A 12,715-nucleotide genomic window follows, 5' to 3' on the forward strand; every position below is an offset into this window, starting at 1 on the left:
TACGTACTCAAATCAGACGCATATTAAATTTGCTTCCACCGTAATGAAAATGTGCTTCGTTTAGTTAATCAATTTGCTTAGAATTTAAAATATGTTCCGACTTTACCAAAATTGTTTTGTGTTGGATAAAATTATTTATCCCATCAGATTTTGAACAGGGGATTTGCTTTCTTCCATTGCATACCAAATTTATTTTTTGATGCAACATGTGTTTTCAACACAATGAATTTGTGTTTCAATCAATTCGAGAATTTGCTTCTTTTTTTCTTCTTTTTTGAACACGAGAATTTGCTTCTGGTGCGACTAAAATATGCTTCTTCTTTTTTTGTGAGGGACTAAAACATGTATTGACTTAACAAAAAATGTATCCATAAAATTATTGTTTTTCATCGTAGCTCAGTTAGAGAATTTGCTTCCATGAGATAGATACATGAGTCCGATGTAACAAAATATTCTCGTTTCCAACCACAGTAAAAAATGAGCCCTCTAATTGTACATATTACTTCCATTATGGTTAGAATTTTTTATCTATCTAGATCTAGAAATCTGCGTCTGCTTGTATATTTTTCTGCATCGTTCGTCTTTCTTTGCTTCATCTGCCAGAAAATTTCCAACACCAACACAAAAACTGAAGAATTGATATATTTTTTAGTTTGGTCTTTGGTTTGTCGATTTTTATGTCTACCCTCGCTCCAAGGATGAAAAAGTTCATGAAATTAAAATTAGTTCGTCGATTTGAAAACTTCAGGATTTTGATAAAAAAGATGTGAAAACAGGGCCGTTCTATGAAGAAGGGCAAATGTCGCGAGAAGGCGTCCGAACATGTGTGGCCACTCAGCGTCCCAACCTAAAGCCTTTCACTGCGCTCGGGGACTATCTCCCTGCTTTGGATGGATGACACGACATGTTGGAGTGATTGTCGATATATGACAATGTGTCCATTTAATCCATACTTTTTCTATGATGAAACTTTGAGTTATGCATGACGAAACTTTGTGATGTAATTAAATTGTCCTCCTCAACTAGCGAAGATCACTCTAGTTAGGGCATTTTGGGTACGATGAACTTTGTTATTTATGTTTATGATATGTTGCTTCTATTTTCGCCAACTCCGTCACTTTCTGTTGCTCAACTATTAATGTTGCATATTATCGACTAATGTGACGATGCAGGTACATAGATCACGATGGCAAAGAAGTGCTACACCAGGAATATACAACGAGTAGCCTGAGTGTCAGGCCCAGGTGTACCGGTTTCCGAGCGACAGCTAGAGAGGGTTCGATAGCAGAGTCAAAGCGGAATGTTCACGCTAGTGCAAGAGAGGGATCCAAACCGGTGCCTCAAGAAGTACTACATTATGTATGATGAGACATGTCAGTTAACTTGTATCTCTATATCGTGATTATGATGTGATGACATGATTTGTGTTCGATGATATGATGAGACTATTATGTGTATGATATGATGAGCATATTGCATGTTTACAATATGATTAAAATATTGTATAAAACCTATACAAAAACATTGCAAATACGTAGCAAAAAAATGATATGTGAAAATATAGTAGTAGCGCTCTTTAGCCCTGGACAGGAAAACGCTAAGCCACTTAGCAGTAGCGTTGGAATGGACAGCGCTGCTGCTAAGTAGGTATAGTTGTAGTGCGGATCAAAACACGCTACTGCTAAACATTAGCTGTAGCACCTTATCAGTAGCGCGGTGCCCCGCGCTACTGATAGCCCTTAGATCCGCGCCCTGCTTGGCTTTTCCCTAGTAATGTTGGCAACAATGGCTAGATCAGAGAGTGCGGACATAGGAGGAGGGGTAGGGAGTGAGGAGGTGGTGTGGGGCATGCAATAATTGACCTAATTTCACTTCAATTAGCAGCTTCTGTAGGGTTCCTCAGATCTTGCTATGGAAAATTCCATGGATAAGGGTATGGAGGGGAAGGGGAACTATGGTGGGGATCGGGGGTGGAGTTGGGAGATGCATGGCGTTTTTGGATCGGGGGCCGAGGGGAGAAGGCACGTGGACCAAAAGGGGGTTTCACCACATGGTGTTCGGGGGTTAAGGAATCCTGTCTAAACAATTTTGTTCGGCTCGAGGGAGTCCCACTCCGAACAGGTCGTTCGGACCGGCGCCCTGTGGTACCGAACGTGCGCGCGTTATCGGGGTCCATCAAATTAAAGCTCTCTCTCTCTCTAGTTTTATAGGAAATTAAGCTCAATGAAATTATGTATGCCATACGTACTAAAATCAGATGCATATTAAATTTGCTTCCATCATAATGAAAATGTGCTTCCTTTAGTTAATCAATTTGCTTCAAATTTAAAATATGTTGTGAGTTTACCAAAATTGTTTTGTGTTGGATCAAATTATTTATCCCATCAGATTTTGAAAAGGGAATTTGCTTTCTTCCAATGCATACCAAATTTATTTTTTGATGCAACACGCGTTTTCAACACAATGAATTCGTGTTTCAATCAATTCGAGAATTTGCTTCTTTTTTGAACACGAGAATTTGCTTCTGGTGCAACTAAAATATGCTTCTGTTTTTTTTTGTGAGGAACTAAAATATGCATTGACTAAACAAAAAATGTATCCATAAAATTATTAGTTTTCATCGTTGCTCAGTTAGAGAATTTGCTTCCATTAGATAGATACATATGAGTCCAATGTGACCGAATATTCTGGTTTCCAATCACAGTAAAAAAATGAGCCCTCTAATTGTACATATTGCTTCCATTATGGTTAGAATTTTTTATCTATCTAGATCTAGAAATTTGCGTCTGCTCGTATTTTTTTCTGCATCGTTAGCTCTTTCTTTGCTTCATCTGGCAGAAAATTTCCAACACCAACACAAAAATCGAAAACTTGATATACTTTTTAGTTTGTTCTTTGGTTTGTCGGTTTTTATGTCTACCTTGGCTCCAAGGACGAAAAAGTTCACGAAATTAAAATTAGTTCGTCAATTTGAAAAGTTCAGGAATTTGATTAAAAAAGTGTGAAATTGAAAAGTTCATTGATTTGAAAAAAAAACTGTTCATGAATTTAATACTTTTTAAAGGAGGCCGATCGACTCGGCCGGTCCGTTGTTGCTCGCCAAAACAGGGAAAATTAAGATAATTGTTTTACATATCTATTTAAGTTATGATTTTAAAAACTTTTTTTTCTTCAAACCTAGTATGGATGCCTAACTTGGGCATGCCCACCTGCTGGAAAAAGTTTAGGTCATTTCATGAATATCCAAAAAAACACCATGTGTTCAACGAAGTGTGTTCAGGTAGGACAGAAGTCTCCGTTTGAGAGCACGTTTTTTTGGCATCGTCAAATGACACCAAATTTTTTCCATGAGCTTATATGACCTATTAAAGGTACCATGTAAAGTTATTTTAGCTTTTGACAAATTTTTGAATTTTTTGGTGTTTTCTTGGTCAAAAAATACTGATAAATGGCCGGACGTATCATAACTTGCATACGGTGTCAAAAATTATTCAAACCTGACATGGATTTCTACCATGGGTAGGCCTACCTGCTTGCAAAATTTTGGGTCATTTGAAGGATGTCGACACATAGACCATGTTTAATGAGGGTGTTCGGATAGGCTAGAAGACTGAGCACGATGTTTCCCGATATTCTTGAAATGACCCAAAAAATTTCAGGTAGGTGGACATGACCATGGTAGTTATTCATACGAGGTTTGAGCGATTTCTGACACCGTATGAAAGTTGCGACACGTCCGCCCATTTGTCAGCCTTCTTTTACCGAGAAAACACTGAAAAATGCAAAATTTGTCAAAAAACCAAAACAGACTGGCATGTTGCCCTGAATTGGTCATACAATGTCATGAAAAATTGGGGTCATTTCAAAGATATCGGGAAACAATGTACTCTCACCTAAACACCCTCCATTGATCATGGTCTATGTTTGGACACCCTTCAAATCACCCCAACTTTTGCAAGCATGTGGGCATGCCCATAGTAGGCATCCATGTCAAGTTTAAATGATTTCCAACATCCTATGCAAGTTGTGACACGTTCGGCCATTTATCGGTCTCTTTTGATCAAGAAAACTCCAGAAAAATGCAAAAAAAATAATCAAAAACCAAAATAGCTTGGGCAAACTGTGCCATTTCAAGGATGTCAAAAAAATGTGCTCAACGGATACCTGAACACCATTCGGTGAACACAATCTAATTTTGGACATCTTCAAAAGACACCAAATTTTGTAAAATAGGTGGGCATGCCCATGGTAGGCATTCGTGTCAGATTTGAATGATTTTTGACATTATATACAAGTTGCGACACGTTCGGCCGTTTATCGGTCTTTTTTGACCGAGAAATGCAAAAAGCTTCGAAAACCAAAACAACTTAGCATTGTGCCTTGAAGGATGTTCGAAGGAAACAGTGATACGATGAGAAAGCAAACGTGGAGTGGCGACCATCCGCTATTCGTTTTAAGCACGAGAGTCTGGTTAAGCTCACCATCTTCGACTTTCAACCTGAGGAGAACTTTGTGCGATACGATAGGCGCGTCATGGAAATTGCGGTGAACATGAAGGAGATATATCTGCATGACTGGCAGGTGTGCGAGGACTGCGGTGACTCGGATCCCAATATCAAGGTTTGTCCTTCTCGGTATCCGCGGACCAGTGAGGAGAAGGATATGTTGAGGGAGAAGATTACTAAGGAGTTGCAGATGGCTTCGCCTGCTATGATTCACTTTAGGTCCTGATTAATCTAGAGTCCATGTAAATCATCACTAAAATCTTGTACTCTTATTTATCGTCTATGTAGCTGCAAGGATCTTCTGTGCTCGCTCCATAATTCAGTAGTCACTTCATTTGTATTCTTATTTATTTATCCCTCAACTCAAGCTTGTACTGATGCCTTAGGGTGAAAATAGTTATTAATAACTGTTTTGAATATCATCATGATCTTTTATCTGTGGCACCTCTTACGAGATTGATAGATTTTTTTGGAGAAGCTTATCTTACAAGTTGTAAACCAACGGATGCACTTGTGTTTTCTGCTTGGTCTATGTTATACCAGTCCATTTATGGCTATATATACAGTGTTCAGATATGTAGCCTGATGCATACCAAGTTCTTTTTGCTTGTGGTTGACCTAGCCCGATCTCTCAATTTTGGAGGTTGTAAAAATTATATTTATGTCTGCATGAGCAAACCTTTTCTTGTTTTCCTGCTGATTTGAGCAATCAACACTCGATGACACCAGAAAAAATTACGATGCATGGTTATGGCTGACGACTTCACACTGGACTTGTGAAACCAGTGTTAAGTTTGAAGTGAGCATCTAATCAAATTCAACTGTTTGCATCAATTTTAGTTTGTACAACTTCTCTTATCAGCTGTCCTTTCCCTCCAGCATATCTGTCCTGTTAATAATGATGGGTGCTCCATAGCGAGGAACCACCGCGGCTTTCCCCTAACATGCAGGTGATCGCAGTACTTTTTCTGGTGTGCCCTTTGATACAATAAAGGTTAAAGTTTCTATTTCGCTGGAAAGTATAACCTTTGTTGCGTTCGACTAAGTTCTCTCAGTTTTGGAAGTGGTAAAAATTAAATTTAGTCTACACAAGCAAAGTCTTATTGACTGGGGCAGACATTGAACGTACTGTTGATCTCACTTTGGATCAGGTATGTCTACCCGAGTTGCATTTTTTCAGACAGATGTCACTGCACTTGTGATTAATTTGGGAGTAGAGGTAACACGAACCATAATATAATTTTGAAACCATATATAATTTTGCCACCTTACATCTATTTAAAACAAGATATTCCATATAGCTTGGCGTCCTGATTTTGGATTTCCATGAAGCTGGATGCTTTCCGTAGTCAGGGCCAAGCATGGTATGTTCTTCATTTCGTTTTTTTTTTTGAGCCACCCAGTAGTGATGGTTCAAAGCCTGGACCATATTCTTGGGATAACATGATGTTAGATTGTATATACGTAGTCTTGTACATGTTTTGTATTGTACCTTTTGGTACGTCTATATAATGAGATAGCCACACCCCGTTTTAGGGTGTCGAGCCAGTTTTCCAAACCCTATGTTTTACATGGTATCAGAGCCAAGAGGTCTTGAGTTCAAGACCCTGTCAACGCAGTATTAAACAAAATGATTATGCGGCCTATATCGATCCCACGTCTAAGGACTAAAATAGCCTAGACATGAGGCGAAGTGTTGAAATATATTGTCCGCCTCCCTCCATCAGTTCGGACTTTTGGAGCAACCGGTCGGTGCATGAATTCAATATGTGTGGCATGCACACCTTGGTTCTGTTCTTCGGGCTCTTGGGTTTATTCCCTTCACTGCTGACACATCACTGTTTCTTCTTCAGCGTCCTGAGATGACGATGTATCTATTGGTTTATGTTGATGATATCATCATGGTCAGTTCTTTTGATGCTGCTGCTGATCGCCTTGTGTCTGCCTTGAGTGAGGAGTTTGCTGTCAAGAATTTGGGTGCTCTTCATTACTTACTTGGCTTGGAGGTATCACGGTCATCTATCGGGTTGACTCTGACTCAGAAAAAGTATTCTATGGATTTATTGCGCCGTGCTGGGATGCTCAAATGCAAGCATGCTATCACTCCAATGTCTGTGTCTGATCGGTTGTCTGCTCTTGATGGAGATCTTCTTTCTGCTGATGACGCCACTGAATATCGCAGTCTTGTTGGTGGTCTGCAATATCTCACTATCACCAGGTCTGATGTCTCTTATGCAGTCAACCGTGTGTGCCAGTACCTTCATGCACCTCGTACCACTCATCTCTCGGCAGTTAAGCGCATTCTGCGATATGTCTCTTCCACTGCTTCGTATGGTCTGCTCCTTCAGTCTGCACCGTCTTGTAAACTTTCAGCTTTCTCTGATGCGAATTGGGCTGGAAGTCCCGATGATCGGCGATCCACGGGGGGATATGCAGTGTTCTTTGGTTCTAACTTGATCGCCTGGAATGTTCGCAAGCAAGTCACCGTGTCTCGTAGCAGTACTGAAGTTGAGTATAAAGCAGTTGCTGATGCTACCGCTGAGATCATATGGATACAGTCTTTATTGCGTGAGTTGAGGATCTCTCCAGGTCATCCTCCAGTTCTATGGTGTGATAACATCGGTGCTACATACCTTTCATCTAATCCGATGTTTCATGCTAAGACAAAACACATTGAGGTTGACTATCACTTTGTTTGGGAACGTGTTGCACAGAGACTACTTTGTATCAAGTTCATCTCCTCAAAATATCAACTTGCTGAACATCTTCATGAAGCCTTTTTTATAATCACAGTTTGTAGGCTGTAGGCGCAATCTTAACTTACTCTGTAAGTCAGGCTATAGTTAAGATTAAGGGAGGGTGTTAGACTATATATACGTAGTCTTGTACATGTCTTGTATTGTACCTCTTGGTACGTCTATATAATGAAATAGCCACACCCTGTTTTAGGGTGTCAAGCCAGTTTCTCAAACCCTATGTTTACAGTTTCTCAAACCCTATGTTTACCCTATGTTTTACACATGGGATTATCTCCATCAAGTGCAGCAACAACAGCCTGACAGTGGTATGTAAGATCCTTGAAGCCTTCTGAGCTAGCAGCTAATTGATTTCAAAATTTATTTTTGTTGGTATGTGTTCCTCGAGGAAATGTCAAACTTCTTAGTTGTTACTTTTTGTAGCAACGTTACCTGTTAGTCGAAGTGAAAAAATAGATAGAATAAAATAAAGCACGGCATTCTCAAAAAACTTGGTAATTTGAAACTTGAAAGCGCCTGTCATCTTATGATCTAGCATTGCAGGACCTGGATGAAAGTGAAATGGTGAACCTGTTGGTCAAAGTGATACTATAAATTATTGGACTGATGTAAATTTGGTCAAAGTGATACTATAAATTATTGGACTGATGTAAATTTGGCAGGTGTCTGCACCGTGATTTGTGGAGGTCACTGAACATTCTGGCTTTTGATGAAGATGGCCGAACGGAAGGGGGTGGTGATGCTCCTCCTGGCTCTTCTGTTCAGCAGGCAGCTGGTGATGCTAGCCGAGGCCGGCAACGACCACGACATCCGACGAGCTGAGCCTTGAGGTTCTTGCTCATATGGAGGACATCATCAGGTCCAAGATGTGCCCTGCAGCATGCATCCCTTGCCTGGTGCAGATCGGGAAGACCTGCCCTCTGAACATGATGATGTTCGCTCCCTATGTCCTCGGAAAGGTCATGGCGAACAGGTGCTTCGGCAAGGAGTGAAGCCATGAGTGCGGTGCGGGTGTGTATGATCTGATGCATGTCTTGTCCATTTCCTTCCTTGTATGTGGTTCGATCCGGTCCAGGCTGCTCTTTTCTCTTGTGTTTGCTGTGCTTTCGAGGACAAGATTCATTCTCGTCGGCATGTATACACACACACACTATACATCACGAATGACTTGCTGTAAATTTAAAGATTGTGTCATGACTCATGTCAACTTTTACAGAAAACCACGAGTAGGCTGACTTAATTATGATGTTTTGGTATTTAATTACTTAATAAATGTATGCAAGCACGTGTTTGTTTGTTTCTGATGGTTGTTTACATGATGTAAACATCAACAATTTTAGAGCTGTGTTGGGGGTTTAATGTTCTAGTATTTCACTCCATGACCGAGAAGGGCACAGGCAAGATCACCAAACTGAAAGTAGTCATCAGTAATAACAACAAGACAATCAGAGTCTATTGCTCCATACATGCCGACGAGAATGAATCTTATACACAGTTACTAGAAGAAAACGGCACAATCATGGATGGTATTAATTAAGTGGAGACAAGAAAGTGGCAACTAAAACACACAACAATCAGGAGGATCGGGTCCTGTCTTGTCCTCGAAAGCACAGCAAACACAAGAGAAAAGAGCAGCCTGGACCGGATCGAACCACATACAAGGAAGGAAATGGACAAGACATGCATCAGATCATACACACCCGCACCGCACTCATGGCTTCACTCCTTGCTGAAGCACCCGTTCACCATGACCTTCCCGAGGACACACGGCGCGAACATCATCATGTTCAGAGGGCAGGTCTTCCCGATCTGCACAGGCAAGCGATGCATGCTGCAGGGCACATCTTGGACCTGATGATGTCCTCCATACGAGCGAGAACCTCAAGGCTCAGCTCGTCGGATGTCGTGGTCGTTGCCGGCCTCGGCTAGCATCACCAGCTGCCTGCTGAACAGAAGAGCCAGGAGGAGCATCACCACCACCTTCCGTTCGGCCATCTTCTTGCAGCTAGAGCGCGAGTTTGTGTGGCCTGGCTGAGTGGGTGTTTACTTGTGTGCTCTGCTAGATGTGTGTTTCGGCGGGCGTGGGCGTGCTATTTATAGACAGAATCTGAGGCTCCACGATGCACACATATGTGCTCTTCTTCTTCATTCTTACTTTCTTTTTTGACTGTGTGTGCGGTGACCAACCTTGAATGTATTTTAATTACTTGCTACCATTTAAAAATGGAACCCAGTTAGTTCCCACACAGCCCAGCCCAGCCCAGCCATTGGAAACATACATATTTTCATTAGCTACCTAGGCAGGCCTGATGAACAAATCTCTAAATTGATCGATCAAAGGTAATTCAGTGCGTTGCATGAAATCAAAGGTAACCCCCTCAATTATAGAGTAGTAGTTTCGGCGTGATTACAAGAATATTAAGAAGAAGAATCTAATAAGTTGGGCAACGTCAAAAAAAAAATCATGAGGTTGGTCATCTCGTCGATCTAAAAAATCATCAAGCTGAATAATAATCTAAAAAAGGCACGGTCTCGAGGACGGACGGACGGACGAACAAACCGAGTTACCATGCATGCAAGTTGCCACGATCAAACCACAAGGCCATGGACCAACCTTACCTGGTCTAAAGAGAGAGCTCTTTGAACTTGGAAGCAGGCCAGGCACATGACATGCCCGCCCGCCCGCCCGCTAGGAAGGATCGCTATCTTACTTACTTTTTTCGGGGAAGAGGAGCTTTGATCTCGTCTTGTTGTTGCTAGGATGCGCCGGCCGTATGAGAAAAGGGGAGGGCCGAGAGAGAGAGGAGGCTCAGTGCAAGTGCAGTGGTCACGGCTTGCTTACCAAAATGAGAGAGAGAGAGAGAGAGAGAGGGGATGGTGTTAGGCTTGGCTTAGGATTGCACTACTAGTACTAGTACCTAGCTAGCTAGCTAGTGTGTCCGGCAGCTAAGCTGAATCGTACTACTCCGGAGATCGAACATGATCCGACGGTGCACAGCCCATTGCAACAAGCACACGATCCGTGTGCTCTCCTCTCATTGGTCTAAAGTATTTATTTTCTTTTTTTCCTTCCTTCAAGTACAGTAATGAAGTGAAGTTGGATGCTTTGACAGTAACTTTTGTTCGGCCAAGCTGGATGGTGGATCCTAATCTAGTCCATGCGGGACTTATCTTATTTCGGCGGAATCGGCTGTCATGTTTGATCCCAGTCTCACTCACTCAGGGCTCATTCAATCCGAAGGAAACTAAAACGTAGGAATTATGATTAGTATAGGAATTTGATAAAGTGGCACTTGTCATTTTAAGAAATTGACTTGTCTCGTTCGTTTTTACGCGTAAAATAAGTTTTAAGTGAACGTGTAGTCTTCTCCAAAAACACAGAAAATTAGTAGTATTCATACTAATTTTTTATACGCATTTCCTGCAAACCGAATGATGAAGACATGTACCTAGGATAGGGACACGGACCTGACCGAAGAGTCCTACTCTAGGACACCCCTGGGAGAAATCACCTTTCAATCGACTTGAAGGCATCCCACTCTACAGGTTCAAAACACTCGACCAAGAAGCTACCACTCGACCATGAAGCTATTCACTCGACTGCCAGAAGATCTACAGTCACTCCGTAGGCAAACGGTCAGCTGTTAAGTAGTCTTCATGGTCATTACAGCATTTTATTAGAGGCGTTACCAGTAACGCCCCATCTTAAATGTACTTTAAACCCTGCATTACTGAGGGCAGGAGGGGGTCGGCGAACTCTATATAAGCCACCCCCCTCCTCAGTAGGAGGGGTTCGCACCCCTGTAACCTATACACGCATAATTCAGTCGACCGCCTCCGGGCTCCGAGACGTAGGGCTATTACTTCCTCCGAGAAGGGCCTGAACTCGTAAACCTCGCGTGTAACAACTTCCCCATAGCTAGGATCTCGCCTCTCCATACCCACCCCCCTACATCACTGTCAGAATTAGAACCACGACAGTTGGCGCCCACCGTGGGGCGTGAATCTTAGCGCTTAGTTGGAGAAGTTGTGATTTTTCTCGATCCCTTTGATCATGTTTTCTTGCGGAGTTTTGGTGAAGGACCGCGAGATCCGTCTCGGCGCGCTCACCTTCATCGTCGACGACTCCGCCTGGCTTCAGGAGGCACCGCTCGACATCGACGCGCTCCCCGCCTGCGGTGCGACACATTTCCGCGCATGCGTTCGTGGCGTCCTCCTGCGGCAACCGTCGACCCAATATGGGTCGGCCCCCGTATCGTCTCCCCGCCCTGTCTCCCACCAGCGCAAGCGCTCCGGTCGGTCAAGACTTCAGCGGTGGGTGAGGCACGCCGTGGCCCGCCAATCGGCAGCCCCGCAAGTCGCGGCCATCGAGCCCGTCGAATCCCTCTACGGCCTGTTCGACCTGTCGACTGGCTCCGTGGAGACCGCATCCGAGTGCGACAGCAGCGATGGAACACACAGTCCCCCTGGTTTCCCTCACACTGATGGAGGCGCGGGTAGGGGCGATCAGTCGCATCCCCACGACGAGTATCTCCCCGAACCTCTCGCGCCATTGCAGCGAGAGGAGCTTCGCCGCCGGGACTTCGATGCGCTCCGCACTCCTATCATCGGAGAGACCCCCGAGGCCCGGGCCTTGGAGGACGCGCGTTTGGCCAACTTGGCCGAGCGCACTCGACTGGAGAATCTTCAGCGAGCACTTGACGAGCAAGCGCGTCAGCGGGCTCCCGAGTCTAGTCGACGCCAGCTCTTCCCGCCGACGCAGGTATACCGAACCCCAGTTCAGAATTTGGCCGCGGCGGCCCATATAGCAGAATCAATTCAGCCCTCCCAGTCGGAGGCAGGCAGGGGCTTGTTACAGATCAGAGCATTGCTCCGGGCGGCGGGAGACCAGAATTCCGCTATCTCTCAGTCGCGAAATAGGATCCACAGTCGGTCTGTCGCAACAGATACAGTCGAGTCAGCTCACAGCCCGAGATCGCCCCCGAGGTGTGAGGGACGTGGTGGCCAGCATGATCAGTACAGGAGGAATGAGCTGTATGATCACCGATTCGACTGTGGTGATCGATGTCGAGTGCGAACCCCTCCTCCGAGGAGTGGGTCTTATGCGCTTCGACGGCAAGATGACAGACGCCCTCATAGCGTTGGGCAGAGGAGTCCAGTCGACCCCAGAGACCCAGGCTTTGATGCGAGATCCATCCTCGTTCAAGGTTTGGTTGACAGGAACAGAGCTCATCGAGAAGGCCACAACAGAGATGCGCCTGCCAGCAGCAGAGTACGCGCTTCAGGGCTAGAGTGTTTCAGTCGAGCCATCAGAGCCGCAGTGATACCTCCCAATTTCAGGTTGGCGACTGGAATCGGCAAGTTCACCGGTGAATCTAAGCCTGACACCTGGCTCGAAGATTACCGAGTGGCTGTACAGATTGGCGGTGGCAATGACGAGGTGGCCATGAAGCA

General features: G+C 44.0%; 1 long non-coding RNA gene across 1 annotated transcript; it reads right to left on the minus strand.

Moving 5' to 3' along the window:
- Positions 1-8,669: 8,669 nt before the first annotated feature.
- LOC147967504 (uncharacterized) lies at positions 8,670-10,182 on the minus strand. Its single transcript, XR_015603796.1, has 2 exons — positions 9,881-10,182; positions 8,670-9,206 (listed from the first exon to the last, which is right to left on the minus strand). It is a non-coding gene; the product is annotated as an uncharacterized LOC147967504 (long non-coding RNA).
- Between the last annotated feature and the right edge of the window lie 2,533 nt (positions 10,183-12,715).

This window comes from Triticum urartu, chromosome 5A (genome assembly GCF_056163025.1).
Source record: "Triticum urartu cultivar PI428250 chromosome 5A, HENAU_Tu73, whole genome shotgun sequence".
Taxonomy (NCBI): Eukaryota; Viridiplantae; Streptophyta; class Magnoliopsida; order Poales; family Poaceae; genus Triticum; species Triticum urartu.